General features: G+C 38.5%; 1 protein-coding gene across 2 annotated transcripts in view; it reads right to left on the bottom strand.

Moving 5' to 3' along the window:
- Positions 1–12,638, bottom strand: part of LOC143441153 (uncharacterized) — a 54,646-nt gene that overhangs the window by 25,495 nt on the left and 16,513 nt on the right. Inside the window, exon 1 of one of the 2 annotated variants that reach the window (XR_013108378.1) lies at positions 3,439–3,512. The exons of the other annotated variant lie outside the window; for it this stretch is intronic. The gene's annotated coding sequence lies outside the window, so the exon portion shown is untranslated. Of the gene's footprint in view, positions 1–3,438; positions 3,513–12,638 lie in introns of those variants that run through there. 2 annotated transcript variants of the gene reach the window in all.

Below are 12,638 nucleotides of genomic sequence, written 5' to 3'. Positions count from 1 at the left end.
ATGCGTATGGTTGACACCATCTTTGAATTCCCAGTGTTTGGATTTAAAATTGAAATGAACTTACACATATACTTTTCTCATTGTTGTCCAAGAAAGACAAACCTTTCTTGTCCTATGTGACACAAATTTACTTAATTTTTCTCATACAAACGTAAGTTCTACAGCAGAAGCTTCAATTCAGAAAGCAGGTTTGACCCCTGCTCCCATGGGTACTGTGCGTCATGTTTGTGCCAGGGTACGTGTAAAAAAAAAAACATTTTACAAAGGGCGATTCTAATCTATCTCTGCAGTTCACTAAACAATATGAGATTTTACAATTCTACCCTCTAAAAGTATGTGTGTGCTGTCAGGTGAAACAATCCTGTGTTTATGGTTCTGAGACAATATAAAGTCAATGCTTTTGAATGCTTATGACAACCCCAAGTATTGAAACTCTAATAAGTGTAAACAGCATGAAGGGAAAAAGCTGTGGGAAACTTTAGGAGTGGTGGGTGGGGTGGGGAAGTGCTAGTATTTCTTCAGGATTCCCAGAAGTTTTCATGGAGAAAGCTGACGTGTGTCATAGCTGTGGCATTACAAACAACAAATGCTTCAGGCCGGCAACGTGAGTTAAACTAGAAATGACCTGTAGCCAGTCCCACATTATAACTGAATACTTTGTCCAGATAGTACAAAGAGGAGACTTTGAGTGCTATGTAGGATATGTATATTTAGGCCACAATTAGATTTTATTAAGATACATTATATTAGTAACCCTTGTCATGCACACTTCATTCTTGTGAGAATTTCTGATCAAGAAAAAATTGTATAGTGTATGTGTGTATGTTATCGCTTGCAAACATATTGTGTGAGCTGATTGGATGGCTCAGCTGGTAAAGGTCCTTGCTGTATAACACACACACACACACACACACACACACACACACACACACACGCGCGCGCGCACACACACAGGTGCATACATGCATGCACACATCTTTAAAATTTTAAAGATATGTTGCTTTAGAGAGATCAAGGGGCTAAATGGGAGAGTTGGACAGAGGAAAGAGAAGGGGGAAATGATACAGTTACAATGTTAAAAAGATAAAATTATTATAAAAATTTAAGAATTTTTAAAACATATTCAATATCACTTTCTCATTACATCTGTCGTCATGCATAAGGCAAAATATATACATGACTCATTTTATTTTAAACTTGGGGGCTTCTTTTATTAAATAACTGAAGGTTATTCTTGAAGGTTAGCCCACTGTTGACTCCCTGAGCTGGAAGAAACAATCTTACAATCTTGGGGGAAATTATACTCATCTGTCAAAGAATTCACAACAAGCATTCAGATGTTGTCTTGTGAAGACCTACATTTTGAAGAGGAGATTGCCTACATGTTCCTCTCTTAAGAAAGTTCACAGTGGTCAGTAATGCTGTTCTTTGTATAGGAGATATTTTAAGCTTTTATTTCCAAACTACCTGATAAACTGTGGAGTATCACAGAACACACCATTACTGACTATGCTTCAGTATCTTCTCTTTAAAGGAAACAGGCTATCAGAAGGAGAAAAGCAAATTCTCTTAGGTTACAGACACCTTAGAAGAGGAACTTCAGATTATCTCTTTACTCCATATGTTCTGTTTTTGCAGCATCTCAGCATTCTGTTGTATAACTCTGCCACACCCACTGTTGTTGCCATAACTGAGCTGCTGAGAGCAATATCGTTAACCCAGGCTGATCATACCAGCTCTGTGTGTGTGTGTGTGTGTGTGTTTGCATAATGACACAAAATATAAAGAGTCTAATATTTTCATGCACTTGGTTTTTATTATGAAAGTATGTGGTAAGGTCAGTTTGAACTTGGTGTCAGATAAATAGGTTCTATTAGAACTCACTGGCCTGTGGTTGCACAACTTGGGAAAAGTTGGAAACATTGTAATCTTTCACAGACCTCTTACTCCCTCTTGTGATCACTACGTGAAATGTAAATACTGCCTACCAGGTTCAACAGAGCTCTTGAGTCCCCAAACCTAGACTATAAATCCTAAGTATAATGAAGCAGATACAGAATAAGTTACACTGCTTCAAACCTCACTGAAAAGAAAATTCACCACGATTCAGTGACATTAAATTTTTATTTTTTGTTCAATAGGCACATATTTAAATGTCTCCATTTCTTCATATATAGGACTAAATTACTTGACAAAAAATATTAGAAATCTTTAAGAGGTGAAAACTAGGATCACCGGCTTACAAGTCATACTTTTACTGAATACAGTGGTACCTTAGTCACTTAGTGACTGACTCCGTTATCAGATCAACTGTCATCTTGTTTTTGTGTTCAAATATCACATTTAACTTACCAGTGACTGTAAACCCAGGAGTTAAGATGATGGCAATTCAGATATCCCAAGAGAAACTATCAGGTGTTTAATTTAAATAAAAAGAAAGTATAATAAGAAGTATCAAATGATCTTGATGAAGACTACCTTCTCAGAGACTTTATGACAGTACATTGTTATAATTGCTTTGTTAATAGGCATTCTTGTCAATCTCTTACAATGGCTTAATAAATTAAAAGTTGTCATAGGCATATGTGTATAAGAAAAATGTTTTGTGTATATGATATTTGGTATTATATGTGATCTCAAGCAGCAAATGAGATGTACTAAAATATATCCCTTATAGAAACAAAGGAATTGTTGCTTCCCCGGACATCTGTATTTGATATAACTGGGAAATGGAACAAAGTGAGGTGTGACGGTACTCATCTATAATCCCAGCTGTTGTGGGATAGAAGCAGGAAGACCACAAGTTCAAGGCCAACCTGGCTACAAAATTAGCTCTAGGTCAGCCTGGCAATTGACAAGATTGGTCTGTAAGCCAACAATCAAAATTCTCAACATAAATGGTCTCTTTGAGGTTCTCAGAAACCAACTGAAGCAATCCAGTTGAAACCACCTTGGTTTAAATTTTAAATTAAAATGTAACTTAGACGTATTGTTCTCTGCTTACCATCATTGCACACAGCCTTTATTTGCCTTTCCAAGAATTTCAGTGTTCCCTATAGAAGCCCAGGACCATCTGCCTAAACCTCCCTCTATCTAATGCCGTATGCCCCTTGTCTAACACAGAACACAATTCCACAATGTATCCTATTTGTTTCTTTATGACGATTTCCAGTATATAACTGCAATAACAACAACTCCACGCTCACATTTGCATACCTACAAAAACGGGAGCCACAGTGTAAATGTTTGCTTCACCTATGGCAGTTGCAATCATAAGCGCGTTGCTGGATCTAAGTCTTTAACCTACAGTGATAATTCACATCACAGATAAAAGAAGGTAAAGTGCTAGGCCAAAGCTTCAGCGTTTGCCGTATTAGGACTATCCCCGATACTGCCTCAGTTGACCTTCGTGATGACCCCGACATAAGTTTAAATTACCTTTGGTTTATAGATGAAAACTTGAAGGCCTGATAACTGACTCACCCACGGTTGTATGTCTCTCTCAGTGGCTCCAGTTTTTACAAATTGGTTTGTTTAACTCTCAAAGCCAGTGCTGCTTACACATACCAAATAAGGACATAATTCTGGCCCATGTTTTTTTCGGCTGAACTTTGGGTCTCAGATAAAGATAGCTCTCCTCTCTTTCTATGTCTGACAACCTTTCTCTTGAGTTCTGAGTTATTCTCAGTCTTTAAATATGGAAACATTCTCAGAGTAAACAAATGAATATGAGGTCATTAGACCAATTTTCACTTCAGTCCAAGAATTATCATTATTATTATTTATAGCTTTTTATTGGGTGTTTTGTTGCATGATGGAATTCTGTAGAATTCTAACCGAAGGATATCATGTATCATTGAAAGCATTTGGACAGTCGAGTAAGTTACTCTGTAATTATTTATTGAAGGCTATGAGCCAATTCTATGTTAAACATAGGATAGATCATGAACCAGTCATTGGAGTTTCTAACTGTGGAATCCTAGCAGTGGAGTGGAGATCTAATGGGCTAAGCATCACAGTCGACACTAAAAACAAGGAGGAAAGAAGCAGAGCAGGAATCCCACTAGTCCCAGGCATATCTGGAGGCTTGATCTCAGGAAGTGTCCAATGAAAGAGAAGATGAAAGAGTTCCATGCAAAGAAAACAGTACAGGGATTTGGACAAATTCAAGATAGACTAGCAAAAGTACTTTGTAGAATTTGGTATGAGAAACCAGAGAAAGGACAGGTTGAGAGAGACATTTAAGTTGAGGAATTGAAGTTTTGTTATGAGTAAATTTGTGATTACAAGAAAAATGAAACATCTTGTAAATTTTACCAATAGCTCCACTGAATTGCATGGAATAAAACCACAATGTCGGTAAGACACCTACAGGGACTTCTTCAGCACCAAGCATAGAAGCCTTTAGCTGGTTAAAGGACACAAATGGAGTGGTACTCGAAAAATAGGAAAACTGTTAAGACGGATAAGTGATGGGATTATATATGTGCAGATACATATATAATATAAGGCTGGAGTGAAGGGACAACTCAAAGGCCAACTAGATAAAATATCATATGTAAGATGTAAAATAATAAAGAAGAGGGTCTAAGTAAATGAATGAAATGTAAGTACATTTGATATTTTGGGAGAAACTGTGTTAGTCCTAATCTTAAATTTAGATATTTTATAGTTTGCATAAAGAGAAGGCTGTTTTCAATAGCATTGTAGAGAATGGGACCTGGAATGACCATTTTAAAGCCAGTGTGTCATTCCTAAGGATTGGAGAGCAATTAAGAATGAAGAAATGGTCTTTCCAACTTGGGCCCGGCATGAATGGCTGCCTTGAATAAGGGTGGAGAGAACAAGAAGGGCCATTCTAGAACCAAGGAGGTAGAAATCCAAAAATACACTATCAACATTCACAAGCACATCCATGGAATGGACATGAGAAGCATGCCCCTCAGGCACTCAAAGGAATCTACAAATTTGTCATGAAGGAGGTGGAGACGTCAGATGTGCATATTGATGCCAGAATCAATAAGGCCAAGAGAATAAGGATTGTTCCATATAATATCCATGTACATTTGCCTAGAAAACATATTGAAGATGGAGATTCACCAAACAAGCTCTACACATTGGTAAGCTGTTGGGAGCCGACTTGTAGCAGAAAGCGGCTGTCAGCTTTGCAGCCATCTCAAGCCATATACCCTGACATGAGACTTGTTTTTCAACAGCCTACAGCAGCTGAAGCACACTCTGATATCCCACATATCTTGTTTTGCTGTTTAGTGCCCCCAGCTGCAAGGCGCATGTGGTATCCACGCCTACAAGGTATTCGGTGCACATGCTATCCTCGTGCTATCCACGCCATACGTGCCTGTAAGGCACACATGGTATCCATACGCCTACAAGGCACATGGCAAAAGCGTATAAAAACCCCAGATTTTCCTTCAATAAAAGAGACTTGATCAGAACCTCTGTCTTGTCTCCATTCTTCATGTCTCTTCCCCTTTTTCCACTCTCTGTCTCTCTCTCTCTCTCTCTCTCTCTCTCTCTATCTCTATCTCAATAGACCCTGACCCCTGGACCAAAGCAGCAGAGCGGTGAGGGACATTTTGGCCCCCAAGTGTGGAGTGGAGAGGGCCGCAACAGTAAGCCTGTATCCGTGTTACCATATTAAAAATTCTACAGTCAATGTGAATGAGAACGTACGACTGAATGTCAAATAACGTTATAGAACCAATGACAACAGCAGCAGAAAAGAATGATGAATAAGTATTGGTGAGTACTCAGTGAATTTACAAAAGGTGGGGAGGGAAGAATGCAAGAGACAGTGGACAGGACGAGGAGCTACAAAATGCTGTCTTCTGGGGATGAGATATGATTGCATAGCAACTACAGCTGCCTGCACTGGGCCTGTAAACAGTCATGGATCATGAATCAAGGAGGTGTGCCCAAGGCCCTACCATTTTCTATCAAATTATTGGCTACTAATGGATTCTGGGGCTGGGCGATAGGAACAGACATAATCCTCAGTTGTATTCCCACTGATGAGCCCATCAGGTCCAAATGGATAGTTCCAAACCTATTGTCACAGATGGCCCTGCTTAAAGTCATTGGGTCACAAAAGACACAAATGTGGGAAAGGCATTTATAGAGAGGGGGGAAGGTTGACAATGGCAGAGGAAATAAGAAAATGGAATAAAAATCAGAATGCATTTATGAGATTGTCAAAAAAACCAAATTTGATTTTAAAAAATATTTTTAAAATATAAGAATTAAGAGATGACCCCTGACCTATTGTGTAATTTCTGTTACTGCTTAGCTGTCTACTTTCTGAGGCACACAGAGGAACAACTTGATGCAGAATAAGTGCTGTCATCTTAGGGTTTCTATGGCTATCATAAAACACCATAACCAAAAGCAAGTTGGTGAGGAAAGGGTTTATTTCAGGTTATAGTTCCATGTCAAAGTCCATCACTGAGAGGAGTCAGGGCAAGAATTCAAAAAGGGCAGCTACCTGGAGGCAGGAACTGATACAATAGCCCCAAAGAAGCACTGGTTCTTCACTTTCTAGCCAAGGCTTGCTCACCCTGCTTTGTTATACACCCTAAGACCACACGCCCAAGGCGGCACTACCCACAATGAGCTAGGCCCTACCACATCAGTCATTAATCAGGAAAAGGAACCACTGACTTGCCCACAGGCCAATCTGATGGGTGCATTTTCTAAACTCAGGCTTTCACTTTCAAATAACTTTAGCTTATATCAAGTTGACATAAAACTAGCCAGGACAGTGGTGTTGGCAAATAAAACAAATAGCTGGTGGAGCAGAGAAGTATTCAAACACACACACACACACTCACACACAAATACACATAAAATTTTTTTTAAATGTTTACTTGACTTTAACATTTAGAATAAGAGTGGTAAATGCCCAAAGCATCCAGAACACTGTTGAAGAAATGATGAACTGACATGTTATAGCAGGAACAAATCACCAAAGACAATGAACTCCAGGGGCTGAAGTGCAAAACAAGTCAGTTTATGCACAGATACATGAAAGTTACCCAAGGTAAGGGCAGAAAGGTAGAAAAGACTGTGAGTCAGTTCTATACTTGAAAATCATCATAAAAGTATAAACAAAGTGCTGGGAATTCACTTTAAATACTGCACAACAAAGCTTCTGAAGCAACCTCAAAAAAATGTTATTCTGTGGCTATGTATTTAAAAATCAGAGCCAGCAGATGGCTCAGTGGGCAATACTGCCAGACCTCCACATCTAACAACTTAATTTTATCCCCAGGTCCCACATGGTGTAGAGGAATTTTAATCCAGCAACATGGCTGTCTAGCAAGGGATCACATCCAAAGACCTTTTAGGTCTATATAAAATGGCCAGAATGTAGACAGTCCCTAAATTACAATATGATATGGCTGGAATACACACACACCCTTAGTACACACTTTTAATCCCTAACATAGTAACAAATTACTATGTTAATTTGTAGAAGAAAGCAGCCACGTTTTAAAGTGATGTGTAATTGAGGGGCAGACAAAATCAGAAAAAGGTTTGACAGGATAAGTCGGAGATAGAATGTCCCTAAGTCATAGCAAGAGAGGCAAGTTAAGAGCAGTGAGAGAGGAAAAAGAGGTGTGGGGTATGTGTATGGCAGTTTTACCAGGACAGTTTTACAGAGATAAGTTGCATAGAAAACAAGCTAGACACAGGTGAAAACAGAATGAACCAGAAAATGAGAAGGAGCCAGAAGATTAGTCCATATTGCCAAAGATAGTATGAGGTCAAGCATATTATCAGTCAGAATTCAGTCAGAAGCTGAGAGAAGCCAGATTGGATCAGTCAGCTTGGAAGATTGTTTAGTGTTTCTGTGGGATTCCTGAGTGTGCAAACAAATGGGTCTCTGATTCCGGTGACTTCTTTGGCCTCTTCTCCTTCTATTGGTTTGTATTCCCCAGCTTTGGTGTGATAGCTTTTGTTTTATCTTATTGTATTTTTTTGTTGTTTTAAGTTTTAAAATGAACGAATGAATAAATGAAAACCTAGCCACTAGGGTAAAGGGTGTGAATTGTCACACCTGCTGACAGAGGGAAAATGAGTTTCCTTCAATAGAGTGACACTGGATATCTTAACCACTCCAGAACAGGCTGTAGCTAACCAACACATAATGAACTCCACAGGGTTTTGTTTGTGTGCTTTTATTTGGTTACAGTTTAGGGTTCTTAACGTTTTTTTGTTTTGTTTTGTTTTGTTTTGTTTTGTTTTGTTTTGTTTTGTTTTGTTTTGTTTGGGGGGGTGGATGTAGTTTTATTTTGTTTTCTTGGTATGAGGAGATGTTGTTTTATTGGGGTTTTGTTTTTGGGGAATGAACCTAAAGTTAGGTGGGTAGGGAGAGGATCTGGCGAGACTTGGAGGAGGGAAAGAGTATAACCAAGATATATGTGAACTTAAAATTTTTAAATAATGAAAAATATAATAATATATAATTATATATTTCATATGCTATGAATAAATTATAAAATAGGATCATCTACAGTGGCAAATCTATCATATTCATAAAAATAAAACAATTTGGTGACTTCCTATAATCCTTGAGGTAGGGAGGAGAGTATCGTATCAGTAACCTACAAAATACATCATATATAATAAGCACACTTCAGACTAAATGAAGAATCATGTGTGAACTTTGCCATGAATTGACACATGACTTTTTTCAGACTTTATATATACCTTGTAGGAGCCTTCCAGAAAGTTGGCCTTTTAACTTCCTCAGTTCATCTTCTACAGCATTTACTTACCTGAAGCCAATTTGTCAAGATTTATAAAGAAGCAGAAAATATCTAGAAGTTTGTACCTGATTCCAAATACCCACTACTACTTCCCAATAGTTGGTCCACAGCAGAAAAACAAAATAAATCAAACACTAGATATTATCAGACAATGATATAAGAGAAGCGGCTTAGAATTACATTAAAGTACAGCTGTGAGGCCCCGAAAGACCCTTGCATTGGGCAAGAGTGTCAGAATAAAGGTCCTTGGGGTTTTAGTAAACAAACAGGTAATTGTTTGTGATAGAAGCTCATCGTACACAAAAGCGTTTAAGTAGTTGATGTAATTATGAAATATTCATCCTGAATTTTAGCATTAGCTTTACTTAGAAACTGTATATTATGGATGGTTTTAGGGACTTCGGGGGCTTCTTGCTTTTCAGTTCTGCTTGTTTTCCTTTTATGGCTTCACTCTTTCAGCTTTTGGTAATTTTTCTCTACTGTGTTATACTTCTGTACCCTGTTGACATGATTGGCTGAGAATAATTACAGAATTCAATTTCCAAAGTACGTTTTCACTGCGAAATATAGCTGCTATCAATCCAAATCAAAGAGATCAATAAAACCTTTGTTCTTAGAAGCACAATAACTTGAATTCAATGTATAGTAGGTTGTTTAAAAAAATATAGATTGTAACCACAATAAATACGTTCAGGAAAGGAAAGGATGGGCTAATCGTGAGTATAGTAAATCAAAATGACAACTTTCTACCTACCCATCCAAGAGATGTCAAACACATAGGTTTACTAGCCAAGGTAATCCTATTGACAAAGGCTGTTAAATCTTCGAGTCAAATGTGTAACCTCATAAAGCAAGTGTCCCAAGTCTATTCCTGGTCGTTTGGAAGGAAGAACACTCTGGTAGAGGAAGAGTGTTGGGTTATATTGTATTTCACTATATTATTTGTTGTATTCTTTATGTCAAATAACACAATAGAGTTCCAGTTTGTATATTTCAGCATTGTATGACTTCAATCCATGTAAGTGGTCTAACATTTGACTAATTGTGTGTTATTGATGTGATTAACTCTGGTTTTATTAGGCTAGGTTGGAGAAAAGATGTCAATGTTTTATCTGTACTTCCTGTTTCCCTTTGGCTTTTTGAAATCTCACCAGGTAGGTACCTTTACTAACTGAAACAATGTATAAGAGAAGATTAGACATTAGTCGAAATACCCAACAAAGGGGAGAGAAAACCTGTAGAAACCATATCCAGTGGTTAGACACTGGTTGAGGGATGGGGCCACCCACCCATCTCAAAAACATTAACCCAGAATTGCTCCTGTCTAAAGGAAATGCAGGGACAAAGAGTGGAGCAGAGACTGAAGGAAAGTCTATCCAGAGACTGCCCCACCTAGGGATCCATTCCATCTGCAGACACCAAACCTAAACACTATTGCCGATGCCAAGAAATGCTTGCTGACAGGAGCCTGGTATAGCTGTCCTCTGAGAGGCTGTGCCAGAGCCTGACCAATACAGATGAGGATGCTCACAGCTAACCATCTCACTGAGCATGGGGACCCCAATGCAGGTTAGAGAAAAGACTAAAGGAGCTGAAGGGGTTTGTAACCCCATAGGAAGAACAATATCAACCAACCAGACCCCACAGAGCTCCCATGGACTAAACCAACAACCAAAGAGTACACATGGAGGGACTCATGGCTCCAACTACATGTGTAGCAGAGGAATGCTTTATCTGGCATCAATGGGAGGGAGGCTCTTGATCCTGTGGAGGCTTGATGCCCCAGCCTAGGGGGATACCAGGGCAGTGAGGCAGGAGTGGGTGGATGGGTGGCGGAGATCCCTCATAGAAGCAGGGGATGGGATAGGGGTTTGTAGAGGGGGGGACCAAAAGGGGGACAACATTTAAGATGTGAATAAATAAAGTAACCAATAAAATTAATTTTCTTCCATATTTAACAGAAAAAATGAGATTAGATACAACACTAACCTAATATCAATAAGTTCTTGATCAGTGAAGATGTTTCAGTGCTACCAATAGAACATTGTAATTTGAATCTTTGCCTCAAGACTTTCTCCTCACGCCATCATTAGGAAATGACTTTTCTTATAACAATACCTTTATGAAACCTAAATCCTTGTGTTTTCTAAAAGTCAAACTTTCTTGAGTATGATGAAGAGAAGGAGAGACATGTGGTATGTGTGAAGTAAAACATCCTAAGATAGTTTACTGCTAAGGCACACACAGGAATGGGCAAAGCTTGCAGTTGAGCCTCCATTCTCCCTTGTTGGGGTGGTAGGATGGAGTCATGTGAACAGACAGCAGGGCCAAGGCAGAATGAGACTGGAAGCATGGCTTTGTCAGAGAAGTCCCCCCTCACTCGGAGTGGATCCCTGCTCCTTTGATCAAGAGTGAGACTAGCAAACCCATGGCAGACCCCAATATTCCCTTTCACAAAACTTCAGTTTCACTGTCTCTACTCACACAAACAGGCTTGGGTATGGACGTTAAGATCTCAGGGCTCTCTGAGCTTCAACATGAATAATTATTTTTCAAAGTTAAAAGAAATAGAAACTGATCCAGACCAAATCATCAGGCAAGTCTTTTAAAGTGGAAGTAAAGAGAACTGCACTTAAGTGCATGCCTTCCCAGGAATAGGGACCCTGCCCACTTCGTTGTGTCCAAATAAGGTTCACAAGTTATGAATGGTCATGCGTGAGCTTGCAGAAGCAGGATCGGCCCAGAGCTCATGAGCTGAAGCTCTCCCTAATGCTGTAATGTAAAGTAAAACTCTCAGATCTCAGACCCAGATAGGCCTGAACTCATCTGCAATTAGCTTTATAGCTTCTAATTGATAGTTGATTTTCTAATTTGTGAAATATAGACAGAAAAGTCTACTAAAGGTGTTGTAAGTGTTAAATAAATACCCTGATCCCCACAGTAACCCACATAAAGTACATCCTCAGCAAATTTGCTTTTAAACCATACATTCTTTGTTGAAAGAAGAATTTATCTAACTGGCACTATTCACAATGATCACAATGTTTAATCAGTATAGATACACACCAAGGGATGAATGATCCAAAATCAATGTATGTTGCACCATGGTCTCTTTATTAGCTGTAAAAGCAAAATTATCTCACTTGCAGAAAAATTGTATGCAACTGGAGTCTGTGATGATTAGCAATGTTATCCAACAAAGAAATAAATCGTGTTTCTCTCATGTATGGAAAAGAAAAAAAAGAAGAGAAATAGGCTAACAGAGAGACAGAGAGAAACACAGAAAGAGGGGAAAAGAGAGAACAAAAATCCGGGGAAAAGGAAAACACCTCAGGGGAGGGCAAAGTGAAATGATGAAAACTAAGTGCTCTAGATATACACACATACACACAGAGACACACAGAAACCCACACACTAAAAGTCACAGTGACATGCATTAATTTGTACAGTTAATTATAATAAAAAGAGTATATCTAAAAGAACCCCAAATCTCTTCATGCTGGGTAATGATTTTCTTAGCATTTTATTCTGTATTAAATGGGACTTTAAATGATTTTGTGTAAGAATAACTTCCTTCTTTATTAGTTATTTACTAAAAAGTTACTCTATTAAGATCTTAAATTTTCTCTTTTTTTTTTTTAATTCTCCACATCAACCTAAAACTGAGTACCTCTCATGTGTACCTCTTACTACCAATACTTAGGAGTTTCTAAGAACAGTCATCTGGGATCAGTCTAGTCACTAATGTCACTAAACCAATTGTGCTGGGGTAAATAGTCTTGCTCCCGGTTACTAATTCCGTTATTTCATTGGCATAAGATATATACTGGACTCTCTCATTGAGTCTAA

The sequence above is a fragment of the Arvicanthis niloticus genome, chromosome 2 (assembly GCF_011762505.2).
Source record: "Arvicanthis niloticus isolate mArvNil1 chromosome 2, mArvNil1.pat.X, whole genome shotgun sequence".
In the NCBI taxonomy this organism is placed as follows: domain Eukaryota; kingdom Metazoa; phylum Chordata; class Mammalia; order Rodentia; family Muridae; genus Arvicanthis; species Arvicanthis niloticus.
Note: the sequence above shows the minus strand (reverse complement) of the source record. Positions and strands in the feature narration are given on the sequence as shown.